This window comes from Bemisia tabaci, chromosome 10, assembly GCF_918797505.1.
Source record: "Bemisia tabaci chromosome 10, PGI_BMITA_v3".
NCBI classification, from domain to species: domain Eukaryota; kingdom Metazoa; phylum Arthropoda; class Insecta; order Hemiptera; family Aleyrodidae; genus Bemisia; species Bemisia tabaci.
In genome coordinates this window covers 36,139,539-36,152,863 of record NC_092802.1, presented here as the reverse complement: position 1 = coordinate 36,152,863, position 13,325 = coordinate 36,139,539, and positions in this window count along the sequence as shown.

Here is a 13,325-nt window from a genome sequence, read left to right as displayed (position 1 = left end):
GTCTTTCAATTTCAGGAACAACCCAGCAGTTTTCATTATACCCACCGCACGTTCCGGAAGGGGTCATGCGTTTTAAGATCAGCCGAGAGACTTGACAACCCTGTTCCGGCCCGCAATTGCAGCTCCATGACCAGCAATTAAAATTCAATTGCGTTTCCTCCAGATCAATAAGCATGTGTACCAAGTCGCGAACCCTTTCTTCGATATTAGGGAAGGGCCTCGGGTATAATTTATCAGTGATCCTCGTGCTAGTGACGGACCCATCTCAATATTCGCATGAGCCCCAGAAAACATGGATTTATATGTAAAACAGGGCTCATACGGACACTGAGATATGTCCTTACGACGGGAGAGCAACGAATTGAGACAGCCTTCATATTAACGCGATGTCGATAATCCAGCAATTCTGCCGTGCTAAGGAAAAACGCCGTATGAACATTCGAAAAATGCCAAATTTCACCGCATAAAACGTGTATTTTTGAGGAAAATGTTGCGCATTTTTCCTTGTGCCTCCAGACATTTTGGATTAAATTGCGAACGAATTTCACTGAAAAAATTGAGGGAAAAATTCACGATTTTCCCAGTATGTTCGTTTTTTATCGTAGAAAATTTGGCAACGTCTATAGGCTCATGCGGCGTTCTTCCTTACCATGGCAGAATCGCAGGCCTCCTGATCATGAAGGGTTGGCACTAACTGGAAATCCTTGATAATTAAGATAAATCTACGATTTCGGATTTTTAAGCGACCGATCTGTAAAGCTGAACGCGAACTCTGTTGTATCCTGATAAGAGGGCGGGTCGAATATAAACTGTGATTTGACCACCGAGGGTGAAGGAAATAAATAATCATACCAGTGGCGAAGTATGAATGATCGATTATCGATATTTCCTCATTTGAAGCTATGGTAAAGAGTCGATTATTAAGGTGTTCGTCGCGAACACCCTGTTTATCGATCCATTTCCATAGATTTAAATGACAGATCAATCGATATATCGATGAATAATCATACCAGTGGCGATGCGTTAATGATCGACTATCGATCTTTCCTCATTTGAAGCTGTGGTAATGAGTCGATTATGAAGGTGTTCGTTGCATACACCCTGATCGCGTACGATCCGTAAACCTAGATACAGTCCAAATCTTTAGTCTGCGTACCGGACTTCACTTCGCAATAATGAGCCAATTTCTTCAGCTCGTACATAAATGTACCCAAAAGCTGATTATTAAAATTGTTTGAAAAAGTGAAAGACAAAGAAGACAAACAGAAATTATAGCAATATGCTATTAGTGGAGGTGCGCGGTTGCAAATAGACATTGGAGATAAGGGAATGGACTATCTAACGACAACCCGCAAGGCATCCCATGGTTAGTCTATGCCACTCGTTAAACCAATAAGATTGCCTCATTTTCATTTTGTATTCTTCGTCCGTAGATGTGTATGTGTCTATCAATTTCAATAATCAGTCTGCAGCTTACACTGGAAAAAAAAAACCACATTAGATCTAGAGTCCAGACTCCTAAAAACATCGACAAGAAAAAATACTCTTGATTCAATCGGATTTTTACTTAAATCAAGAACCAATAAGCCTCTTAATTTGAGCGGATTTCCTCTTGATTTAAGCAAAAATCTGATTGAATCAAGAGTATTTTTTCTTGTCAATGTTTTCAAGAGTCTGGACTCTAGGTCCAATGTGTTGTTTTCCAGTGATTAAGAGTGCATATTTAACACCACTAATATGGTAATTATACCTAACCATAGTTTTTTCTCCATAGCCAAAACCATGCCGCGGCATTAGCCTTACTGCATCAAACGTTCCGGGTGCTACGCCCGGCACTTTCGATCTCTGAGCCCGGAACGCGGACTGTATGTCTCTGATTGAATCAAGAGTATTTTTTCTTGTCAATGTTTTCAAGAGTCTGGACTTTAGATCCAATGTGTTTTTTTTCCAGTGTAGGAAAACTAATGATACAGTATTTACGTACCCTTTACCCCCTACCCCTTTAATTTTCAGTTGCCGATTCGAAAATCCTCAAAAAAATGACGCCGCTAAATCAGGGATAGAGCGTCTCCGCGAACCCCTCCCCCCTCTTTCCCTCAACCTTTGTACCGTGGACTCGTCGCATTGGTGCGGGGGGTAGCAACTAAATTGGGCAGGTATATTTGCATAGATTGATTAATTACAAGGCTTACGCGTTAACGCCTCCTCGTTGTGGGAAAAAGTCGTACCTCGACCGCCCCCCAACCCCCCTTCCTCCTGACCCCCTCCCCCCTTCCCACGAGGGGAGCTGGCAAAACCACGTCGGGGAGTCCCAGCGTGAGCTCAAAACGGAGCGGGGTGTCGCGGCTGTTGCCAATTCGTGCCGGAAAAGCAGGAATTCAATATATTATGTGATGGGATTATCGGGAATACACATGGGATTTGGCAGATGACAAGAGATCTGCTCGAGATCTCCATCGCAATTCGTCGTCCCTCCGTAAGGGCGTATCTTTATTCTCACGTGAGCCCTGTTTTACTAATAAAGCCATGCTTTCTGGGGCTCGTGTGGAAATTGAGATACGTCCTTACGTCAGACGAGCGACGACTTGTGGTCCATCCTGGCGTGGATGGATATTTTTACAAGAGCTCGCGTTGTTCTCTGGTTCTGCGTTGTCAGATATCGCTTCGAGAACATGCGCGCCTCCGGCGAGAAGCGTTTGACATAACTGGCGAAAAAACACGAAAAACTTACGGGGACTACAGGAAAAAAAGGAAAATGACCACCTAACATGGCAAGAAATTAAGCACTTCAACATATGAAGAATGGAAATCCAAAGTCTAATAAGCGCTATAAGGTGCTGCAGTGTTGCGACGAAAATTGTGCAAATGTTGTGCTTCGACGGATATTTAGGTAAAGCCCAATTCACAAGTACAAGTTGTCGACTGAAAAGTTGGATCGTGTGAAACAACGGAGGCACTGTGTGCATTATGACGTGAGCCTTGTTATGCTCATATACTTACAAGACTCATGGTTCATGTCTTAATGCACATAGTTCCGTTCGGCAGAAATGTTTCGTTTTGCAGAAATGTTTGGCAGAAAAATTCCGTTTGGCAAACTGGTATCTTTCCCGTTGACTCGGAAACTTAAACGCAGATGTAGAAACGCTATACGGGGGTCCAACACGTGATACAACTATTTTAACTTCCGAGTAGGTAAAATTGCATATCCATGAAAATGAAGGAGAACCTGGTATCTCATCAGTTGACTCGGAGATTTTAACGCTGATGTAGAAACGTTAGATGGGGTTCAACACGTGATACAACTATTGAAACTTTCGAGTAGGTAAAATTTAACTTGAAATATGACACTTGCTGTCATATTTCATGTTTGGCCCGCAAATTGTAATGTGGCTCTTGTTTTTTCCTATTGCCTAGAAGATCCATGACCTAACCTCAAATTGCCCGACATTTCCTCACATTCCCCCGTGTAGGCACCCTACCACAGGCAATACATTCATCATGAAAGCTCTCCAGAATTAGATCCGTTCAAAAGCAAGGTCCTGGCAACCCGGCATGTGGTCTGAGCAGCCGGAAAGAGTGGGTGTCCTTTCAATTCTGCCAGAAGAACACCCGCCCTCCTCCCCCTATCCTCTCCGCGAAATTTATTGGCAAGCACCTATCGGTTGCCTGGCCAACGCGCTTCCTTTTAGCTAACCACTTTATTATTTTTTTCTCGATTAATTTCGGCTCACTAATCAAACGCGCACTATCCGAGAGATCATAATATTACCGCAACTGCTCCCCCTCCCCACCTCGGTCTGGGTCCCCGTGTAACCCCCCCCCCCCCCCCCCCGGACCCCTTCGGACCAAGCGCGTGGACCTACCCAGCGGCGCGCCGACCAGGTTCTCCGCCCACGTCTTTTCGTAAATTGTTTCTCGGGCCGATAGTGGCTGATCTGAGTCGCGGTTTGCGGGCTGGTGAAGGTTGCCAAAGGTTTAACATTGTGATTTGGATTTGGACTACACTTTCCGATTAAGAACTACAATGGACCACTAGACAAGGTAAGAATTTCAGCAATCTGATACATAGTTCTTAACCAGAATTTCACGTCGAACACGATTCACATAACGAAAATTACTGAAACCAACTCCTAACGAAGATATTAACGTGTTTATTTCACATTGGTCACGAGGAATTCGAACTGCCCGCTCACAAGAAACTCAAAGCTCTACACGAGTCAAATCGCGCACTACAACGGTTTCAGCAAGCCTCTCAATCGAGCAATGCTCATGTCCCACCATGTGTCATTCAAACTATTAGCAATTTGCTATAGCTGAGCCAAAGCGTCAAGATTGAGGTTGCCAGATTTTAATATCGCAAAGACTGTCATGATAACGTTTAGCGCGCGATGTGAATCACGTAGAGCATTGAGTTTTCATGAGCGGGTGGTTTGAATTCACGCACCAAGAATTATTGAATATCTTCGTAAGGAGTTGATTTCGGTAATTTTCGTTGTGCGCAGCGTGTTCTACGTGAAATTTTAGGTTAAGAAACATGTATCAGAATGCTGAAATTCGTACCTTGTTTAGTGGTCCATTCCTGGCTCAACCATAAAACACTTATGTGCTTTTCGATTCAAGTGGACTGTTGTTTTTCTTAAGAGCGGGAAATTCAAATTTTTCGTTACCAGTGCTGAATAAAAACGTTACCATCTTAATCAGGAGTTATCATCAGCGATTTTCGTTGCGCGAATCGTTCCCTACATGAAATTTTCAAGAGGAATCTTAAATTGGAACGCTTCAATTCGCACCCTGTCTTTGGCCCATTTCTACTGATTTTTCCTCTGATCTAATGCAAAAATTAGCAAAATTTTGAACAGAAATCATACAGTTATATGTTTGTAAAAAATCATTGTTCGGATCAATTTCGCAACAGTGGCTTGAAGTTACGTTCCTTCGTATGGAAAACGACGAAATCTGTAAATGTGAGAACATTCAGATGCATCCTGTCGGAATTTCGTTGCGTTGGGTACTCATAGCGATATCGAACTAGAAAATGTTTTCTCAAGATGTTCCTAATAGATTCTCCTCACGACCCCAGCAGATTCCCCGCAATAAATCGCACCGAACGGTCGAAATTTCCGGTAGCAGTCGAGAATCAAATGATCCTAACTTTTATAAATTGACAAACCATCATTTTACCGGACAGAAATGACCCCAAAGGCTCATGATTTAAGGCTGCCTCGATAAGTTTATGGCTTCACAATTCAAATAAAAGTAAGCAAACCGCGACGATTCTGAGCCAAACATCAGAAAAACCGCTCCTGACTGTTTTTCTGCCGTGCTATGGTAAAACGCCGTACGAACCTTCTGACGTTGCCAAATTGCCTTCGATAAAACACGAATTTCCTGGTAAAGTCATGAATATTTTTCTTCCATTTTTTTGGATAATTTTGCTCGCAATTTCACCTAAAGATTCTGAAAATTTAAAGAAAAATATTGACGACTTTCCTCAAAAATGAACATTTTATCGAAGGAAATTTGGCATCTCTCGAATGTTCATACGGCGTTCTTCCTTAGCGCGGCAGTTTTCTCGTCGATCGTCCGGAAAGCATTTCCATGTCACGGGCTCTCGGTCAACTTGTCAGATAACTCATTCGTCTGCCTCGGTTTGTGGATAATTGAATTCGATGATAGAATGACCGTCATTACAGCTTTGGCTTCTTGAGTGGAAAAAGCGCTGGCTCAAGAAAATTCGATTTTATTAACGACACATACTTTCTTCTGTATTTTTTTTAAATGCGCACCTTTGGGAGGGTCGTTGACTTGTGGCTCAACACCTCTGTTTTTAGTTAGTGCCAATTTTTTTGAAAAATAAGTATACGCGGGGCCAGAGTTATTTTTTTCACTTTTATAATTATTTTTTGGAAAAAAATGCAATTTGTATAATTTGATTTCTTCATGTTTGTTTCAGGTGAGAGACTCTCAAATTGCGTTGTGAAATTTATGCCATTGGGCCAGTGATGAGCGGGATTTTGGACTTTGAGTAAGTTATACACAAGTTTTTATGAGGGACGGAAGGAAGGTATAGGTTTTTATGTAAAGCTGCTCAGAAAAGCGTCGAAGGTAAGAGGGAACGATCATTACACGGTCAACTCTGCACTGGAAAAAAAAACACATTGGATCTATTGTCCAGACTCTTGAAAACATCGACAAGAAAAAATACTCTTGATTCAATCGGATTCAAGCTTAAATCAAGAACCCAGCCTCTTAATTTGAGCGGATTTCCTTTTGATTTAAGCTTAAATTTGATCGAATCAAGAGTCCTTTTTCTTGTCGATGTTTTCAAGAGTCTGGATTCTAGATCCAACGTGTTTTTTTTTTTTTTTTCCAGTGTGGTTCTTGAGAAAAATGAGAGATGAGGGTGAGTTGAGGAATTTGTGCCCACCGACGTCACGAGGCACAGAAGAAAATCAGCTAGGGTGTGTTATCTAGGCACTTTTCCCAACATTTCCGGTGATAAATTAACTTTACAGAAATTTTAGTTTTATAATTGCATTTACACAGGTTTACCATTTCCAAAATATTTTCAATCATACAAATAGGTGTACTCAGTGACGTCAAATCGCCGAGAAAGTTGCCACTGTCTTTGTACTTTCTCTCTGAGCTCTGGTATCTATACAACACCTTTAAATTAGGCCTTGGCAAGGACTCTTTGCAGGGTCGAGCTTCTCGTGCGGAAAATTTCGTGAAAAAACGAAGAAGTTCGGGAGCGTAGCACATGATACAACTTTATCTACTTCAGAGTAGGTAAAATTGCACAGCCGCAAACATGAAGGAGTACTAGGTCTCTTTCTCGTTAACTCAGAGACTTTAACGCAGAGGTAGAAATGTTAGAGCGTAACACGTGATACAACTATTTGGCCTTCCGAGCAGATAAAATTGCATATCCGCAAACATGATGGAAAACCACTGGCTTAGAGACTTTAACGCCAGGGTAGATAAGCCAGATAGGGTGGAAAACGTGATGAAACTATTCCAACTTTGAAGTAGGCAAAATTTGCCTACCCCATAAATGAAGGAGAACTTGCGTAGAATTCATAAAAAATCTGTGAATTCAACAAAAAAACGGAGTGAGACATCAATGTTTCTTGAGTTCAGCACTCCTGACTTACTGCTTGCTAAACATGCAATACCGGCGCAAGCACCAAATTTATCTCAAAATGTTTCCAAAATTCAAGCCTGAAAATGGGAAAAATCTCTGGCTCAGCTTAGAAGCAGCGTACGAACAATTAGTTTCCCTATGAACATAAGTATTTTTATGGATGAGCCAGAAATTGTAGTTCCAAATTATTGCAAAATGAATGTCAAATGACTCATTAATATTATAAATAAACTTATACCGGACTTAATGTTAAATGCCTCTGATCCATTCTTTTCAGCTACTAATTACGTATCGTTAGGGTCTCCGGACGAGACATTTTCCCTTAGAATTTTCCGATATTTTAGATTTAATTGTGCACAAAATTTTCTGAAAAATTGGAAGAAGAACACTGAAAAAAAATTCTCGGCGTTTTTACCAAGGTCCGTTGGTATCTTTACCATCTCACTTTTTTTTACCAATTATTGGTAATTTTACCAAGATAGACTGGCAAGCTTACCTAAAAACCGGTATTTTTACTGGTTTTTTTTCAGGTAAGAATACCACTTTTATTGGTAATCAATTCCCGGTAACTTTGCCATTTTATCTCGGTAATTCTACCGCAGTCGATAAAAAATATTGGCGTTTTTACCAAGATCCAGTAAAATTACCGAGAAAGTTCAATAATTTTATCGAGATTTCTCGGTAAAATTACCAATTCCATAAATGGTTGTTTTACCAAGAAAAAACTGGGATCAAATAGAACCCTGAATTCTTGGTAATTTTACCCTTTTCTTAGTAAATACATCGAGATTTTTTATCAGTGCAGTAAATTTGTGGGCTACTAAAGGAAATATGGCAACGCCTGAAGGCTCATACGGCGTTTTTCCTAAGCACGGTAGAATGCCGCCGCGCCTGCCAGAGCCTGGATGCCTGGAGCGGAGCCGGGATCTCGGGAATTCGGGAGCAGTGGAGCGAGACAATGGGCCGCTCTTATCAATCAAAAACCGAGGCGGGTTATCGGAACCCGGGAACGTGGCGGCTCCGGCGCTGCGCAATGACAGAAATGTGAGGGCGTAACGGTGGATCGACCCGGGTGATCACCGATGGCTCATCGTCTATCGCTCCACTTCCCGCCATTGATTTGTCACCTGTCAAATATTCCACCGTTGCCGCCCAGTTCGGCGCTCCATCGTGTCGCGTTACGGTTGAATTTCCCGGGAAAGCCGAATGCTTCGAACAGGAAGGTTCCCGGGATGGACCACTAGACTGCCGCGATGGCGAAGAGAACAGGAAGTCGTCACCTTCCGCCACGGAGAAAAAAAAAACTTCGTGCGTGGGACCCGAAGTTTAGGTCATATGGATCTCTGAAGTTTTCGGATTGAGCATCTGAACACTTTAGGTCCAGCTGCTGAGGTTTGGATCACACATCTGAAGCTTCAGTTCTTACATCTGAAGTACTTCGTTTTTCCTTATCCGAACAACTTCGGTTCTCACATCCGAAAAACTTCGATTCTCGCATCTGAAGTACTTCAGATGTAAGAACTGGAGTTTCAGATGTGTGATCCGAACCTCGACAACTAGACCTAAAGTGTTCAGATGCTCAATCCGAAAACTTCAGAGATGCATATGACGTAAACTTCGGGTCCCCCGCACGAGGTTTTTTTCTCCGTGCGGCCAAAGTATCTCAAGTGTCATGCGACGTTTAAAAATTTCCGCCGCCGTTTTACTCTTTTACAGAGAAATTTTTAACGAAGCTGTCCGAAAATTTCACTGAATGTTCCTCGTGCTGCCGATAGAATTCAGTGAAATGTTCAAACAGATTCAACCAACAATTTCTCTGTAAAAAAACAAAATGGCACCGGAAATTTTTTAACGTCGCATGGCGCCTGTGATACTTCGGCCGGTGAGAAGGCAAGGTGACGAAGTGTCAAATTTTCGAAATCGAGTTTCCTTCCAAATTCGTCCATTTTCTTATAGATGAAATCACTATAATCACTTAGCTAAAACAGCAAATTTCATCTTAAATATATGAAAACGAGACTTATAAGAAAGCCGTTATCCTGCAAAAAATGACCTAGTTTCAAGCGAGACAGCAGTAAGTGCCAGGTCCAGTTCCTTCAAACTTTATATTTGTAGTTACTGCTCTCTTCGGCGATACGACAAAATTGAAAGCCCACTGAAAAAGGTTGGGAAGGATCCGGGGTGCGGGTGCTTGCTAGAGGCGAGGCGTGAATGATCGATTTTAGATATTTCCCCATTGAAAGCTATGGTCAGTGTTTGAAACTCACAGGCGCCAACGCGCCAAATGCGCCTAAAAAATCGGCCATGGCGCCTAAAAAATGAAAGCTCTGCGCCAACGTGGCCCCTAAAAATCTGGATTTTCACTGAAAGTCACATAAAGAAAGAAAAAACAAATCTATTTGAATTGAAAAAACTTAGAATTTTCAGCACCACAAGTGAAAGCTTGCTTTTTCTATTCTTCACGATTTCATTCTTAGTGCTTTTGTCTTCCCCAAGTTACAGCTCCTTACTAGTTCTGTTACGAAAATATCTTGCGTCTAACTTTTCACTAAATGCGCCATAATATATAGTCAAAAAGTCAATGTGGCCCCTAAAAAATCTTCAATGGCGCCTAAAAATCGGGCTTGATGCGCCACATGGCTCCTAAAACTCAAAGATGAGTTTCGAACACTAGCTATGGTAAAGAATCGATTATTAAGGTGTTCGTTGCGAACACCCTGTTAATCGATAATTTTCCGTAGATTTAAACGGCAGATCAATTGATATATCGCAAAGTGCGCCACGCCATTGGTGCTTGCTAGGATACGGCGAGCACAACCGCGGCGAAGTCGACTGAAAAATGTGGAGTTTGACGGATCATGGATCCATGGGAGCGGAGCTGAGCGGAGGGGACCGTCAATGATGGATGGCTGCATCGAAGGTGGGCCTGATTCCCGATGCCGCTCTCCTGTCTCAGGCATCGGGTCAACTTGCCGCCAAAAGCTCCGGCACCACGCCTACGCCTCTCGGAACCACTCTCCGGGTCCCGGCGACGCTCGTATAGAGTCATACGCTCCATGCTCCACAGATACCGCCGAGGATTCAACGAGCTCCATCTTCGATTCATCATCCGCATACAAAGAGCTTTGTGCAACGAGGCTCCACAAAGGGTGCCTCCAAAGTTCTGTAACCGAATTTTGTGTGAGTCTGCGAAAGAGGCGAACGGAGATGTTGCATGTGTGAGGAATTTGCGCTTTGACGATTGATTCTTATGTAAAAGTTTGCGAGAAACACGATATGGTGCCACAAAAGTGAAGGAACAACTTAATTAGGCAAACATTCGTGGTGAAATAAAAACTTAATTTTAGAAGGGCTGCTGCAAGATACAAAAATAATAAGATGCAAAAAAACGGGGACGTTTTGAGATAATGAAGATGTTGCATGTGTGAGGAATTTGCGATTTGACTATTGATTCTTCTGTAAAAGTTCGCGAGAAACGCGATGGTCCCACTGGTTTTCCCTGAAATCAACTCCCAAGCTCAAAAAAAGCTCTCAAGTTGAGGCCAAAATAGAGGGGATATCCCACGCTATCCTGAGAGTCCACCTCTACATCAAGATAGACTCTCTATGCGAAGACTGGGAGCAAATATACATTGACAGGGCTGCCACTTTATTTGGGGACTCCACAACTGAAAACACGGCAACCCTGTTAATGTATTTGCTCCTTATCTTCGCGTGGAGAGTTTGCCTTGATGTAGAGGTGGACTCTCAGGATAGCGTAGGATATCCCCTCCATTTTGGCCTCAACTTGAGAGCTTCTTTTGAGCTTGGGAGTTGATTTTAGAGAAAACCAGTGTCACCATCGTGTTTCTCACGAACTTTTACATAAGAATCAACAATCAAATCGCAAATTCCTCACACATGCAACATCTCCATTGCATCACTTACTAATATTGGTCTCACATAGCTGCATTTTAATAGCAAAATTAAACAGTAATGAATAATATGTGTTACGTAGTAAAGGCATGATTTCGAATTTTTTCGGCAGTAATTTTTCGATGGTCAAATTACTCGATTTCAGGTCATGTATAAACCCTGCTCGCGTCTGACCTGGCTAGGTAAAAATTCCAGAGGGCGGGGCGACGCGACGTGGCGACGATTTCATTTTTGAAAAACCATTTTCTCCTGCTCTTGAAAGATTATGCAATTTAAACTACACTAAAGTTGAAATAGTTGTATTTAATATCAATTTTCGTGTCTCAGCGCCGCATTTCAATAGAAATGATTTGGATTTGGGATTTCTATGGGATTCAACCTAATGTTCAGTACAAATAGTCAAAGCTTCTTTAACTCTGATCCTGAAGAGTGCCGTGGGCTGATTGTTAAAATCGATAGACAAAGCTATAAACAAAGAAGACAAAAAGGATTTGGAGGGGTTCTATCGGTGGAAACGGGTGGTTGCAATGGATAAACGAGGTAGGTAACAGACGAACTAACGGCTGGAGAGATGCGGACTTAGAATCGTACTAGGTCAGAATTTTGCAGAAAGAACCAAGACGGAATAACAAGTTGAAACCAGAGACAAAATATTTCAGAGAACCTACACTAAAAATCCTAGGATCATGTATATAGTCGTGCCCTATAAACAGCGCCTTTCCTTAGGAGGTTCCACATGTTTTACATTGTAATGAAGAGAGGTTCAAGGAGATACTCAATATAGAATCATAAAAAGGACAATTTTTGCCAACCTTTAATAATGTTTAGCAGTATGACTTTGAAAATGACCGTTGCAAGGGATCACAATGATATTGTCACTCCAAAAAGTACAAAAAAAGGAAAGTCTATGATTATGACAGACTTCACGGTAGATGTGAACCTACCTTAAAATTTACAAAACCCACATTTATTTTCTTTTGTAGTTTTTTGTAGTAATAAATCATTGTAATTCCTTTCAAGAACCCATTTTTGAAGTTATACTCCTAAATTGTATTCGAGGTTGGAAAAAATTATCCCTTTTATGATGGTTTCACGGCCTTGTCTCCACGGAACGTTTCATGGGATCTGCTCCAGGGAAAAATCCCACTTCCGAAGTTGGGAAAAATATTGAGTTAGTCGATACTAATCACGATACTAACTAAGAGTCCTTATGGAGTCCCAGGAACGACTTGAAAAGAAGAAGAGGGAATTTCGTCGTGTTGTTTAGCGGGAAAAAAGCCCAGTTTCAAGTTCAAGTTTCATTTCTGCCACTCGAACTTGGGAAAAATCTCGTTGAGACAAGCCGCTAGCCGTAAGAGGGCTTCCTCATACCTCCCTTACTGACAGTGTATTCAAAGTCAGGTACACTGGAAAAAAAAAAACATTGGATCTAGAGTCCAGACTCTTAAAAACATCGACAAGAAAAAATACTCTTGATCCAATCAGATTTAAGCTTAAATCAAGAACCAAGCCTCTTAATTTGAGCGGATTTCCTTTTGATTTAAGCTTAAATCTGCTTGAATCAAGAGTCCTTTTTCTTGTCAATGTTTTCAAGAGTCTGGACTCTAGATCCAATGTGTTTTTTTCCAGTGTATGGTGCATTCCCATTTGGGGGACCACACCCCTGCAGTCTGGAGGTGTAACCTTGGACCACCCTGTATTGTTTAGTTATCTTATTTTTCTCTATTCCCCCAATATTTAAAGCACATTTTTCCTGACTTCGTCACAAGCAGAAAAAAAATTCCGAAATTTGGCAAAGCTGCCTGAATAGAGACGGGCCATTCCCGATTCCCTAGCTCGGAGGGTAAAAATTGAAAACAAGACCGCGGCCGGTCGACTGCATAATTCATCGAATCCCCCGGGAAGGGCAGCGTCGTGAGGGGGGCGAGGGGGTCGGGGGGTGCGCTTTTCCGCGGATCAGAAGAAACACATGTCGTCAATCGATCTTGCCTTCTTCGGCCGTCGTCGCGACGTCCCGCCGCCCGTCTTCGTCCGGTCGCGGCCGGTCGACCCATAGTTGCCAGATCGTACTAAAAAATCAACGCTTTCCCGCATCGGACCCCGTATAAACTATAACAAATTTTCCGGCGCACACTGAAAAAAAAAATCTCGGTGTATTTACTAAGAAAAGGGTAAAATTACCAAGAATTCAGGGTTCTATTTGATCCCAGTTTTATCTCGGTAAAATTACCATTTATGGAATTGTTAATTTTACCGAGAAATTTCG